General features: G+C 31.0%; 1 pseudogene across 1 annotated transcript in view; it reads right to left on the reverse strand.

Annotated features, from left to right (window-relative positions):
• LOC149539456 (uncharacterized) overlaps positions 1-6265 on the reverse strand; it is a 52158-nt pseudogene extending 45893 nt beyond the window's left edge. The window contains exons 1-2 of the transcript XR_016356236.1: positions 6139-6265; positions 4865-4970 (exon numbers count right to left, since the gene is read on the reverse strand). The product of XR_016356236.1 is annotated as an uncharacterized LOC149539456 (transcript). The remainder of the gene's footprint in view (positions 1-4864; positions 4971-6138) is intronic.
• Positions 6266-14353: the final 8088 nt, after the last annotated feature.

The raw sequence follows: 14353 nt of genomic DNA on the forward strand, positions 1-14353 counted from the left end.
TGTGTTTTTAGACTCAAGCCACCAACTTCATTCTACAGTCATAACCATTAGTTGCAATCCCTCTTGCAACTCAAGCATTCTCTCCAAGAGAATGAAATAGGATGCATATCTAGTCTCAATAGGCTTTAAGAACTCTTTCATAAAGAACCTCCTAAAGAGTGCAAGTAAACATCTCTAGCATCATTAATCACTGATTTCATCCAATCAATTTCTCCCATGTCCTTGAGTGCATTGTTCTTCACATGCGCACAACAAGGAGTCCACCAAATGTCTCTAAGTTGCTCAATTGATTTTGTTGTTACTTTGCACACATGGGTCATGTTTTTCATTACTTGGATTTCATTTTGTGGTCCAACCTCCTCAATAGCATCCTTGAGGATGTGAAATTGAAATTCAACTTATTTTCAATGCCCTAAACAATCAGCTGCCTTAAGAAAATATGAGCCATCTATATGTTTAATCATAATATTGATAAGTGGAAGATGTCTGATATCAATCTACCAATCCATGATGAAACCGCATCTTGTTGCCCCGACATTCCTTCATTTTCTCCATTGACAAATTTATCTTGGAATAATTTTCATCCAAGATTGTGGTCCTCAAATTCATCTCCCCTAGTGGCACATACGATGGTCCTACCCTTACTACCATCACCATCATCTCCTTATAATTAGGATATTGAGCCACATGGAATGGAATACCATTGGTAGAGAGGAATTTACCAAAGATTATCATCTGTATTATCCTTTAATTGCACATTCAATATTTCAGCTTTGTACTAGCAACTGAACTGGTCAACTTGCATTTCCCACTAACCTCCACATGTGCCCCTAAAGAAACTAGCATATGTGCAACTTACCTTGCAAAGTAGAAGTAGAACCATATGGCAAGTCTTGATGATGCAGTGGCTCAAAACAAAGAAGCAAATATAGGTGAAGTTCATCATCTTCACTGACACCTCATACCTTATTTATTTTGGGTTCATTAGTCTCCCCAAAAATGTAAATGCTTCCACATATTTTCCTTGGATATGAAGGAGGTGGGCATTAATTCTAGTCATGCTACTAAAAATTCAATGGCATAAAAGTATTATATGTATAGCTATGCCACCCTGCCACTGTCCCCCACCATCCCCAAACTTAGGCCCTTGGTCTCCCCATCCCCCATCATAAAACTCCATAAAACTATGATACTTCAATAATTAAAATTCAAACTAAGCATGGAAGTTGCATTAACATTTATTTTTCTTATTTTCTTCACTTCAGATTGTACGAAGCGTAGGGGCTAAGGATACACAAAAAAATGTTGTTCTTGATCTTTGTCAACCGAGGCTTTCACTTTTTCTTTTCTTACTTCAAGTCCCACAAAGCCCAAATGCAGAGGATGCACAAAAAGTTACAGCCTAGTTTGCAAACTTGAAAATAATATTTAAATTTCAATATTGAATCTTGATGACAATGTACACAATGAACATTTCCAACAAACAATGAATATGCAGTTGCAGCCATGTCTATGAATTATAACTTCTTCTTTTTTGAAAATGAAGCTAATGAATAAATCATACAATCTTATGTTATACTTGCAAAATCCTCCCAACTTAGTGTAGAATCCCTCTCCTTCTTCTTCTTGCTCCTTCTCACCCCTCTTGACCTTGCAACACTTCGATCGCACTATTTCACTCCTCCACTCACTCGTTTGCTCTGATCAACCCAGCTGTTAAAATGGATTTGTGAATAAAATTGAGGGTTTGGGGTGTAGATAGAGTTTAGGAGGCATAGTGGATATTAGGGTTCGGCCCTAGGCTCTATTTCCAAAAAACAAAAAAAACAAAAATTTATTATTTTTGTCACTTTTTGAGTTACAGTCTGTAGAGATTCTTTTGTCAAAATTGTAGTCTCTTCATCTCTGCAGTATGCCTTGAGAACCAGCAGAGGCGAAGGACATCCCCTAGTGTCCACACATTCCAAAGACCTCCCTGTTGCCAAAATGCCATTTTTTTAATTTTTTATTTGTTTGGGGAGCAGGTTGGGGAGTTTGTTTGGAACTCATCCTCATGGAACAATGGCTGAAAAGTAAAAAAGCACTCCTTAAAAAGGAAAGGAAAAAATGTCGCTGACGAAATATTAGAATGAAAATGAGCTTAAATGGGGCTGACACTCATTTATTAGAATTAATACCATGAACTTGAAGTTCAAGTCTTTATTTTCAGACTGACTGGGACGATAGTGGCATGCACCTACTAAAGAAAATGATCAAAGCCACCTCATAGGCCATAATGTGGGGGCACGAGGGACAAGATATATTTGCATTATGGAACAAGTTCCTCTTCATTTTGGTGCTGCCTCTGGTCCTAGTAATGGATATTGTGCAAACTGACAAGTGAAGGCCAACAGATGGCTTTTCAAGAGAATATTTCAGGGTAAAGGTTAACAAAGTTTTCAAACAAGGTCCAGGTTGGTCCTGTATTCAGTTTTGCGAATTTTGGGGGATGAATTCATGGATACAGAGCATCACTATCAAATTAACTCCACTATTGCCTCCATGTTCATTGTTGTCAAACCAGAAATTGGGTGAATACACTGAGACAGTTCATACCATGGTAAAGGCTCTAATAAAGAACAATTTCCTGAATGGATAAATGTTTTATTGTCTGTATGTGCTCAACATTGGGCATTTCAATTGTGGGTGGTGCTCCCTCACCCTCTACTTCATCCACCACGGCTGGAAGCCTGTTATCTCAATGGATTTTCTTGCTTGTGATGTTCATAGGAAGCACAGGGTCATGTGAGCTATGGATTATCTCAAGCAGGCTACCAGAATAACAGAGGAGCAAGGCATTGAGTGGATGGCATCACTGTTAATTGAAAACTCCAAAGATGAAGAAAAACACCAGTACTGTTTGTTGAATATAGTAGCTATGAGATAGATAGATCTGTTGCCTGTGATGTTTGTCTCTGCATTCTTCAGTACCTGTTGTTTGTTTGCTAAGGCATCGCACAATGCCTCGTGTTACTACTCATCGGACTCTTTATGATGCTGATGTTCAATGTCTCTTCTAGGCCTATGGTATCTGCAGTTTTGGAGAGCTTAGTATTATATCAGAGTCCTGTATGTTTTTCATTTATTTCTGTTGTGCATCGCACATTTGGCATCATGCATATATATGGCATCGTACATACCTGTGTTTTCCTTCCTCTCATCATCAAGACTTTTCATAGAGGTATCCTTTCCCATATTGATCTTAAACAAAACTCTATAGTTGCCTATTCATATTTTGTGGTGGTGAATTTATTATTATTATGGCTGATTTATATTATCATGTGTGCCAATGAATTTTGTAACCATCAAGTATCATCATGAGCGGTAGTCTACTATTGTTTTGTATCTACTTTTCATTGTTGCGGATATTATTCATTCTTCCGACTATGTGTGATTTTCATGGAGCTCTGTGGATATAGCTCTGTGTTCTCAATTCTTGTGTCCTTGATAAGGAAAAACGTCTTTGTAGTTAGTCTGATATAGGTCAGTTTTTGCAGTTATATATATGCTCTGTTCTGTATATGATCAAAAGGTTGGAGACTATTCTGCGTCAAGTGTCCAGTCTGAAATAGATTATACCTGTCTATCGGGTTCATACACTTTCCTCTGTTGGTCATTTTTGCTCCTAATCATTGTGTGATCATTAAGCAGTCACAGTGATTCATTTGGTTTGAGTCTCAAGCTTATTGACTGTCAAGTTGAGATGTCAATAAGAAGCAATTTTCTAATTGACATTGAATCCAAATAGACGCATCATCAGTCTTTGTGGGCTGGGTTGTTTCACTCAGAGAGGAGTGTTTTTCCCAGGATAAATCCTTACTGATATTTCTTTTTCTGAGTTTCAGATTTTTCAATTTTGCAATCTTATATTTCGGGTTCATAAATTTATCACAGTTTACCATAGATAGCAGTATTATTCATAGATAGTAGTGTGCAGTACAATGAAAGCCTATAAATCTCCTTGGGCAATAATTCATATAACTGTCACCGGTCTGGTACTTTGTGATAAACCAGGCATAACTATATTATTTTTTCAATTGAATATTTTAATAAAAGGGTGCAGTTCCCCTGGCTGTATGTACTATATATCTATCAAGAGACAAGAAAGAAGCTTAACTCAATTCAAAGATGCTGCAAAGTGACAATAAAGAGACATCTCCTTCCAGGATTAGATAGCACTCAGTACATATGACACTAATACTTTTCTATCTACTAAACGAATGCTATTTCCTCCAATAAAACAAATGCTATTCAATAAAGTAACCCCAAGGGATGATATGTTGCTGAAACACAATTTGATGGCTACATAATATATTGCGGATTATATGCAAGGCCAAAAAAATATCTGTAAGTTCCTTGCTTTCTAATATTTCTCCTTAAATCCACAAATTAATTGTTATCTGCATGCAACTCTCAACACAACTAGGATACTGCCAGAAGTACTTTCTCGTTTCACAATTTAATATGATCTAAATTTCAATCTTAGATGAGAAATAATCAACGTACTGCCGGCTTCATCTGATTCTTAAGTTCTATATATTTTATGTAAAATTAATTCTTATCCATCTAGAAAATATTTATGCTGTATGCAAGAGCATTAAGCACAAATTGAAAAGTCTGAGGAAGAATAATTAGTTTCAACTGTGCCTTCATGTGGTCAGTGCTGAGCTGTTTGAAGTGAGCATTGTCCGCACTCTGCAGTATTCACTAAGACAATCCTTACAGAAGCATAAATAAAATGGACTAATTTTTCTTATGAGCGACGAAATCATGCATGATGTGTAGTAGAAGTAAGAAGAGTTCAATGGATACAGATAGAACATACTTGGAGAAATGGTACACTACTGCCTTTGCAGTCCCGCGCAACTCATTCCAGTAAGTTGGATATTTGTCCCTGGATAAAACTCCGTAAGGTATTTTATCCAAATACTCTATAAACATGCATAAAAATTAAAATTACGAGTGAAGAAATGTGGTATAATTAGATATGTACATGCTTTATATCAGGCATACAGGCTATAACAGATCTTCTTGAAAGATATTGATGTTCACTGAAGCATAATTTGAGATAGATGACAGGTATACTATCTGTATTACAAGCGCATTTTTGAAAAAAAAGTTAAAAATGAGGCTCGGGTATCACAAGCTAAACCACTCGTATTAGGAGACTTGTAATCAGAGCTTGGCTGCATACCCAGGTCAAGGCAATCCTGACGACCAGAGGCTTCCAGCTAATTCAATAATGAAACACACCAACTCAACGAACGGTAAAATCAATATAGTCTTACCTTTATTCGGTAGCATACCCAGAAAGAAGGTTTTCCCTACCTGACTGGGCGTCCATACAGGTCCACTACACCGATGTGTGTTTAATTTATAATTGTATGGTCAAGCATGAGAGGGGATTTGCACATACACATATACGCACACACATATATACAAAGTGTTTGTCATTTTAAGAGGGTTTTCCCTAATTGATTGGGTGTTCATAATGAATTACAGACTCCAGGCATATGTGGCTATCTATGCAGTTTTATATTGTATAGTCAGACCTGTCCGTGAAAATTGAATTTTCACAGATTCGTGTGGTTTACAAACATTCAAAAATAAACACAAAATCATCTGTAGTTTGGAGTCTGCAGGCAAGAATTACTCAAATGGAACAAACTTTTTCAGGCTGACCAGTAGTATACTCTTATGATAAAAAAGCAAGAAACGTTGACTCCCCCAGATACACAAGAACTATTCCTTGTCTACAGCGAATAATATTGGCTCCCGTAAGCAGCAAGTATACTTCGGATAAGCTGCTTTTATTCCAACTTTATTCATCATTATTAAAATTTGAGGAAAGTCACAAGACTCGCAACTATCATAATTCGTCAAAACATTACAAACAGCTGCAGGTCATCTAGTGTCTGACGTAAAGGCTAAAAATCACTTCTTGTATCTCTAAAAACCATTTCTCCATCAGGTTAATTGAATCCAGCCATAAAACTGAAAACGAAAAATACAGTCTTCATTTGAATGAAACAGCATGCTGGATGATGCACAGTACTATAATACCATCATCACAAAAGGAGAGACTTCAAATAAGCTCACCTATTATTAGTTGAAAGGGATTCAATAAGAGAACGCCCGTCAACAGATATTGCAAAAGGGAGCATCTCTTCTTGCAAAATCTTATCCGTAGAAACTCTGCTTTTTATCAAACGAGCGAATCTTTGTCCAGTTAAAAAACCCATTTGATAAGAATCGCAGGGTCTTATTTCTATGGATGGCAGCCATTCTCCATTGCCCTCCTCCATTGCTCAACAGTAGACTAGTAAGTAGGAATTTCGGAGGCAACAATGGAGCTTTGGCTGATTCGTATTTCATAAATCATCAAGCCGATACCTTTTCAACAAATAAATCAAGAGATACGGTGGGCCATACTTTTGGGATTAATGGTATTTTATTTTGCAAATGTATACAATGCAGATATAGAAACAAGAGACGGTTCTTTTTAAGGCATAATGGTTGTAGAGGTGTAGATGAGTGAGAAACTAAAATAACATTGTGAATGCATTAATTTTTGTCTAGAAATGCACTTGTGATTTGATATGATTGCTCATATTTTGTTGTTAAATTGATAGAATGGCATATATTTTGTTGTTAAGTTTTCATGTTATATTATTATATCTTTGGGCATTTAAGCTCAAGAATAAAAGACCAAAGTCTCCAATATAGCACTAAGTATTTAATATCATACTATGATCAATACATATGCTTTAGACAAATTTGCACCTTCTACATTGACAACTTAAATTATGTACAATGAGGAAAGATATCTATAACAATATTTGAATTATAGAACTTGAAGAAGTGATGAAGCATTTGGACTATCACATTATATGTTTAAGCATACCATGCATGCTACTAGAGAACCATAAGTAATTGGAATAACTCCCCCAACTATGTATTATTCTCATCTTGATTATCAAATGGAACTCACACTATTTTTAATCATTAGCACTCGACAAAAACTAGGATAGAGATATAGATAGAGATAAATAGCAGTATATAACAGTAACAACATAAACATATATGCATAGGGGAAAAAAGGATAGATAATATAGTAAGATAGAGTGATGCCAACATAAGTTGTGTGTGTGTGAGAAGTAAATATAATTTTTTTTTTAGTAAAATAAATAGTCAAAATAAAATCATGGTTATAATAAAATATTAAAATATATTATATTTTAATTAATGAAACTAAGAATTTAATTTTTATATTAAAACTCACATTTTTATAAGAAAAAATTAAAATGTATTGAAATATAAAAATATTTTATAAGTAAAATTAATTGTTTAATTTTACAAATTAGAGAAGGTTTACTATTTAATATTTTGTATTTCCAATTTTTTCATAAAATTAAGTAATTTTGAATTATAAAATATTATCTATATAATTTAATATGTAAATTTGTAAATAATAAATAGATGTAATACATATAAATTTGATGTTGATGAATAAATATGATGTAATAAATAAGAAATAAAATATAGCTATTTAATTTTAATACATAGTTTATAAAAACTTAATAATAATTTATATATCTTTTAGAATTGAATTATTTCTTTTTGTGGTTATTTCTTTAGTATTTTTTATATAAAATATAATTATTAATATAATATTAAAATATATATTTAAATTTTAAATGTATTTAAACTAAATGATAAATTATTTAAATAAAAAATATTAATAATAATAAATGATATAATTTATAAATTGTAACACTTATTAATTATACATATTACAAACACTATTATAAAATATAATTAAAAAATAATATTGTTTAATTTATTTTTATAAAAGTAAAATAATAGTACTAATTTAACTGTTTTTATTAAAAAAGAAAAGTTTTAAGAAAATTAGAAATTCAAATACAAAGCTATAACATATTGAAATTATATTAAAAAGACATATTTATTATTAGTTTTATATGTGTGTGTGTGTGTATAATTTTAACTTATGCATTACATGAAATTTTAGGCGCAAGTTATATTAAATAGTCAAAAATAAACATCAATGTAAAACTAATAATAAATATATTTAAAATAAAAAATTAAAAATATTTAATAGATTGTGATAATGAATATTGATTAGACATGTTGTGTGAGGTGGAAGATAAAATGATTGAAAAAATAAAATCTTATTAACTTGTCACAAATGTGAAAAAGATAATATTGTAATTAATACATTCATTAATGAAAGATTAAGTTGTTAAAAAATATTTATATTTTTTGTTGAAAAAAATTAATTTTCTCCCCTACCAAAAATAGTATGGACCAATAGAATGGATGAAAAATGTGATCTATAAAATAATGAAAAATTAGAAAAAGATATAAACATTTGAAATCTCATATAATCTTTTAAATTTTTTGATTTGATTGGTTAGTGTTAATGTCATATTTGCATTGACATGAATGCATAAGTATTCTTGCCTTGGTAGGAACTAATAAGAGATGCAATATGCCAATAATTGTAAAAGAAGGAAAGTAGAGATTTATAGATAGGAAGGTACAATATGAAGAAAAAGTTTGTTATTATAAGAGGACAAGTAAAGGTAGAATGATAGAGAGAGTTGAATGAAATTTTAAAAATATAAATAATTATATTATTGGAAGAAATATATAAATACTAATAGAAATTATATTATATGAATGAACTACTCATTTTTACCAATTCAATTATAAGTTTAAATATTTGATCTCAAAAAATAAATTGTTAATTACTTAATTCAAATTACCAAAATATCTAGCAAGTTAGAGGGGTGGTATTATTAGTCTATAGGCAGGGTACTAATGTTTTTTGTTGTGGTCACCAATTAAATTTTTTGAGCAAAGTCTACATATTGCTAAAGTTTACAATGATTTATTTTTAAATGAATTTTTAAACATTAATTCCTTATTTGTGATTGGTTGATCTCTATTTTTGTAGAGGTAATATTCAATTTTCTCTAAAACAAATTCAAATATTTTTCTAACATTAATTAATGAATGCATTAATTACACCTTTATCTTTTCAACATTTGTGACAAGTGGATTAACTTTTAAAAAAATAATCATTTTATCTTCCACCTCACAAATAAATGTCTAATCAATATTAATTATCAACATTAATTCCAAATCAATTGCACTTGTCACCAATTTATACTTTTAAATTTATTTTTTCTTTCAATTTATTTTTTTATTTTTAATATTTTAAAAGTTTATAATAAATTAATCAATACAAAACTTAAGATATGCAATATAACATATTAATGGTTAATAACTTATTTTTATTAGTTCCTGCCAAAGGCAAGAAACTAATGGAATCACCAAGTTCCATATTAGTTATAAAATCTAAAAATTTCATTTATAAACTAATGTTTGCAAAAGGTTTACTCATTTGCATGTATTTTTGAGACTGAAAAATACATTTTTTTATAAATTTTATTGGCTGCTGATGAAAAAGACAATGATAATTTCCAATTTTCTTCAACAAAAATTCAAATAATTCTTCCATCAACTGCATTGATTGCAATTTTATCTTTTGCACACCTGTAACAGGTGTATAAACTTTTTTTTTTTAAATAGTTCTTCTAACACCTCCATTAACAACTTCATTAATTGCAATTTTATCCTCTAATTGTCGGCATCGCTTTCATCATCTCTATTAGAGGTCTTATTTCCCAGTTTTTTTTACTACGTGGTTTAATCTCAGACCAGTGGATTTAGAGGTTTCGGATTTTTACCAAAAGTGCGATCCAAGTCAATTTGTGATTTTATCTTATATTGTTTTTTGAAATTTATGCAATTTTTCTTGGGTCAGCCCATAACGCCAAACCCATCTATTGTTGTTTCATGGGTTTTAAAATCCTTTCAGTCGAAAAGCTGCGTAAATGTGTCATTGGTTTTTAAAGTTAATAGCGTTTATCATTCTGGGTTATACTTCTCCTCTTCTTCAGCTGCCTCAGTCAGAGTGGAGCATTATAAGCTTTTTAAATCCAGTTGTTAACACACGAAAACTTTGGGCGAGAAATCTTTTCAAAGGATGCTCACAAAAATCTGAGTTTATATACAATAAGGGCACAACTTCAATCGGATTTTTCATTTTTTCCCCCTTTTGAAAAGGATGGCAGCTCTGCATGAACACGTCCATTTTCATATCCTTGTCGTTGCAAATATCTAACCCCTAGCTAAATTTTCAATTCGTATACAACTGTAGCCTGCCAGTCTGCAACCATCTCGAAATCTTATGGAAGCTTGAATTATTTTCCATTTCTAGGGTATCTTGCAAAATATACCACTAGTAATTGCTTTGTTTTGCAGCTTGGCTGTCTAAATCAAAACTTAATTATGGTGGCGTGACATAGGGAAACAAAATTTAATGCGTAAGGTCAAGTTGTTCGCATACACGGCAAGTCATGAATTTATGTGGAAACAGTCTTGTCGTGCTTACTACTACTATAAGCTTCCTTGCAACTTTTTGTCACATTTGATTAATGAATTTAGTTACACGCCAAATGCAAAAAAGTTAGCTGAGTTATCATACCAAGAATCCTGATTGTAAAAGCACCATAATTAATGATATCCATTTTGTGAACGCAGCTCCTTATTAGATTGGAGAATTATATTTTAGGGGCGCAAGATCTAGAAGGACCGAAATTTTAACAAAAAAGACATGTTGGGTGCAAACTACTTAATCTGTTTTTATCCTTTTTGTTGAATCTTTGTGAGAGATCAACAAGCCAATGAACTTTTTCACTGTTTTCAAATTGTCATGTTAATCGATCCACTTTATTTTTTCTGCAATACTTTCACATAGTACGAACGGGAAAAAGCTTCACAAACTTCTTTCAAAAGAACAATGATCACTTATTTCAGCCTCTTCGATACATTGTATGTACTGGATATATGTTGCCACAAGGGCTCCCATTACATCTCCAATACAAAATTGTACTGCAATTGCAGGTTGGGCAAATTACAATCGTAGCAGGGAAAACTGTACGACTATTACAAATCTACTATTCACCTACCTATTTGCTCTGAATCATTTATCAAAACTTCAGCTCTAAACATAAAACCAGAATTTCTTAAACACAAGTGAAATAAAATTTCGCTCACACATAAAACCAAAATATAAAAAGCTTTCCATATAATTTGTTGGAAATCTCATTATGAGATTGACATTGTCAAATTTATCCAGAAAGAAAATGATTCTAGAAACAATCTGCTGTATTATCCAGTGGAATATCAAAGAGCACATTCTTTTTTGTTTAGAGCATATTCTTTGTTTTTTTAATCATATTATTTCAACTTTATCCATTGAAATGTTATTTATGTCTCAATGCACTCTTTCAAGCTCTTCCCGCTGTTATTATCACTTGGCAGATTTAAAAGTGTCAAATTGTTTTTCACGTGATATTTTTTCAACAAATTATGTGCGTTGTTTAAAATATTAATATTAATATAAATATAAACTTTTTAACATATTTCAACATAAACTTTAAAATAGTTTATTTTATTATATGAATTTTTAAAAAAATATAAAAATTTAGTATTGATTATTAATTAATTATGTTTTATAATATTTATTATATCGACAGTATTAAGTTTTTATCTGTATTTAGGTTCTTTCAGTTGATCTATTGTCATAATATAAAAAAGAATAAATAAATCATACATATTAAATTGAAAAATTCAATTGTAGTAATGTTTATTATTATATACTTATATCACTAATTTATTGTCATCTAACAAATCTATATTTCTTTTCAATACCTTCATCTATATTTCTATATATAAGTTTCAATTTTCTCTTTCTTCATTTTTACATATAAAATTTATATTTATTTTATTCTAAAAGCAAAAAAAAAATTGAATTAAAAAAATCTCTGATTTTTATAAGCGCTTTAATTATATTGTATTATATTATTTTTAACATTTGCATATAAATATTATATATTAACTAATAGAATCTCTACGAGACTTTCTAAAGATATTTTTTCTCTACAAAAATCTATTTTTTACTACACAATTTCTATATAAAAAATAGATTATTTTAAAAAGTTAAATAAAATAGCAATTTCTATAAAGGACTAAATTATTTTAGAAAGAGAAATAATAGAATAGTTAGTTGATATTAAAATAATAGAAATTCAATTTTTCATGATTTAAATATTTAGTTATTATATTTAATATTCAAAGGTTATTTTAATTCTTTTTTATATAATTTTAGTAAATTCTAAGAATTTAAGCAAAAAATATTTTATCGCTTTTCAACTTTGAGCAATGACAATATCACTCATTTGAAATTACTTCTTATTGTATTTGTATTTGTATTACATGCACAGGGTAAGCAATATTGTTCAACTCTAAAGGCTCCTTTCAAAAAATACTAAGATAAACACTGTGTGACAGGTATGCAAGTATCTATTTTCGTTCTATAGTTTCTCATTTCTCCTATAAATGTTTCTAAGTTTTATGTATCAAAGTAAGCACTATGAAGTAAGAAATGATTTTAGCTTTTTAGTAGAACTCGCATTCATTTGAATTCATTCTTCTCTTTCCTCTTTGTATCTAGTATTTAATTTAATCGAACAAATGATGTTTCAATCATGTAGTTTGCAAACACTTTATGCATAGAAATAGTAGGAGCTGATTGGAATTCTTTTCCATTATTGCTAGGGGTTATCTGCGAATCAATTTCAATACAACATCTATAGGTAATAGTGTGTTAAATGTTTGTATGTGGATTAAATGGCAGATTGCAAACATGTTAGAAGTTATGGCCGTACAAACCAACCAATAGAAAACATTTCAAAAATTATAAATGTAGAAAGCTATGTAACCCGAACAAAAGTTCCAGAATTTGACATTGACACTATTCTAGAAAAAGAAGGATTATGCAGAGTAAATTCATTCAAATACATAGTTGGAGATTGTTCATTCGACTCCTTCCAATACTTGCTTGGTAACAAGTATACATCAATTCAACTACAAAAAGGAACCATTGAATACTTTATGGCTTGTTTGCAAAGAGGTGAAAAGGACGCTATTGATTCATACAGCCTTGAATTGAATGCGCAAACATTATATGAACTGCATAAAGTTACAGATGTTACATCATATTTGCATAGAATGCAATTGTCTGCGAATCCAGCTATAGGCAATACTGAAATTGGACTATGGGGCAATGTCTTCAGCATTCATTGGTTATCAAAATGGTTGAATATACAAGTATGTGTTTGGTCACTAACCAAATGCAAGAAGTACTTGCACTTCAATAGCATATCGCATACAGAACCATATTCATTACTTTTCAACGACACTAATCCACTCCATGGACACTTTGAGCCTCTTTTGCATTGCAGATTCAATTATAGCAATGATCAGGCAGAAGAACAGTTCAAGAATATATCAAGAGATAAGAAAACCACAAAACTTTGTCAAATACAATTAACAACGATTGAAAAAAAAAATTCTACTGAAAGAATATCACTTCATACTACAAACAAATTGATTAGGGACAATAATCGAATTGATGAAAAAAAAAAATTCAATGCATTCAAAAATCAAACAAAAATTGCCCAAACTACAAAAAAAGGAAAAATTCGCCTCAACAAAGGAAAAAAACATTATCACCAATACAACTATTCAAAAAACAAATTCAAGACACACCAAAATACTCATGTAGTATTTGTCAATTGTTGTGTTTCAAAAAAGACATTAGAGCATTTCAGAATGAACAAAAACTGACCTACCATAAACTAGTCCAACCACCTATCAATATGCTAACAAATTACATTTGTCACAAATGCAATGTTGCATTAAAACAATCAACTCTTCCTACATATGCTACACCACATAATATTAGAATGAGTGATGCAATGCAATATGCTAAAATGTTAACACCATTGGAAGAGCATCTTGTTTCACTACGAATTGCTTTTGCACAAATATGGGAGCTTGGATACAAAAGATCTCAGTTTGGCCTAACTGGTTCCATCATTAATGTTCCTATTGACACAAACATTGTTTAAAGAGCTTTGCCTGTATCTACAACTAATACAACAATAGTTGTAGTTTCCTTGAAAAGACGTTTAGAATATAAAAATGCTTTCCAAAAAGGCATGGTACGTCTAACAATTATCATGCAAGCTCTTCAAGAATTGACAAAAACAACATTATATGGAATGCAAAATGTAAAACTCAATGACAACTGGAAACAAGCTATCAAAATAGATACTGACACTATTAACCAAAATGAACCGTCCACAACTGACTTTGA

Source organism: Cupressus sempervirens, chromosome 9 (assembly GCF_028749045.1).
Source record: "Cupressus sempervirens isolate cs-2001-9-10 chromosome 9, ASM2874904v1, whole genome shotgun sequence".
In the NCBI taxonomy this organism is placed as follows: domain Eukaryota; kingdom Viridiplantae; phylum Streptophyta; class Pinopsida; order Cupressales; family Cupressaceae; genus Cupressus; species Cupressus sempervirens.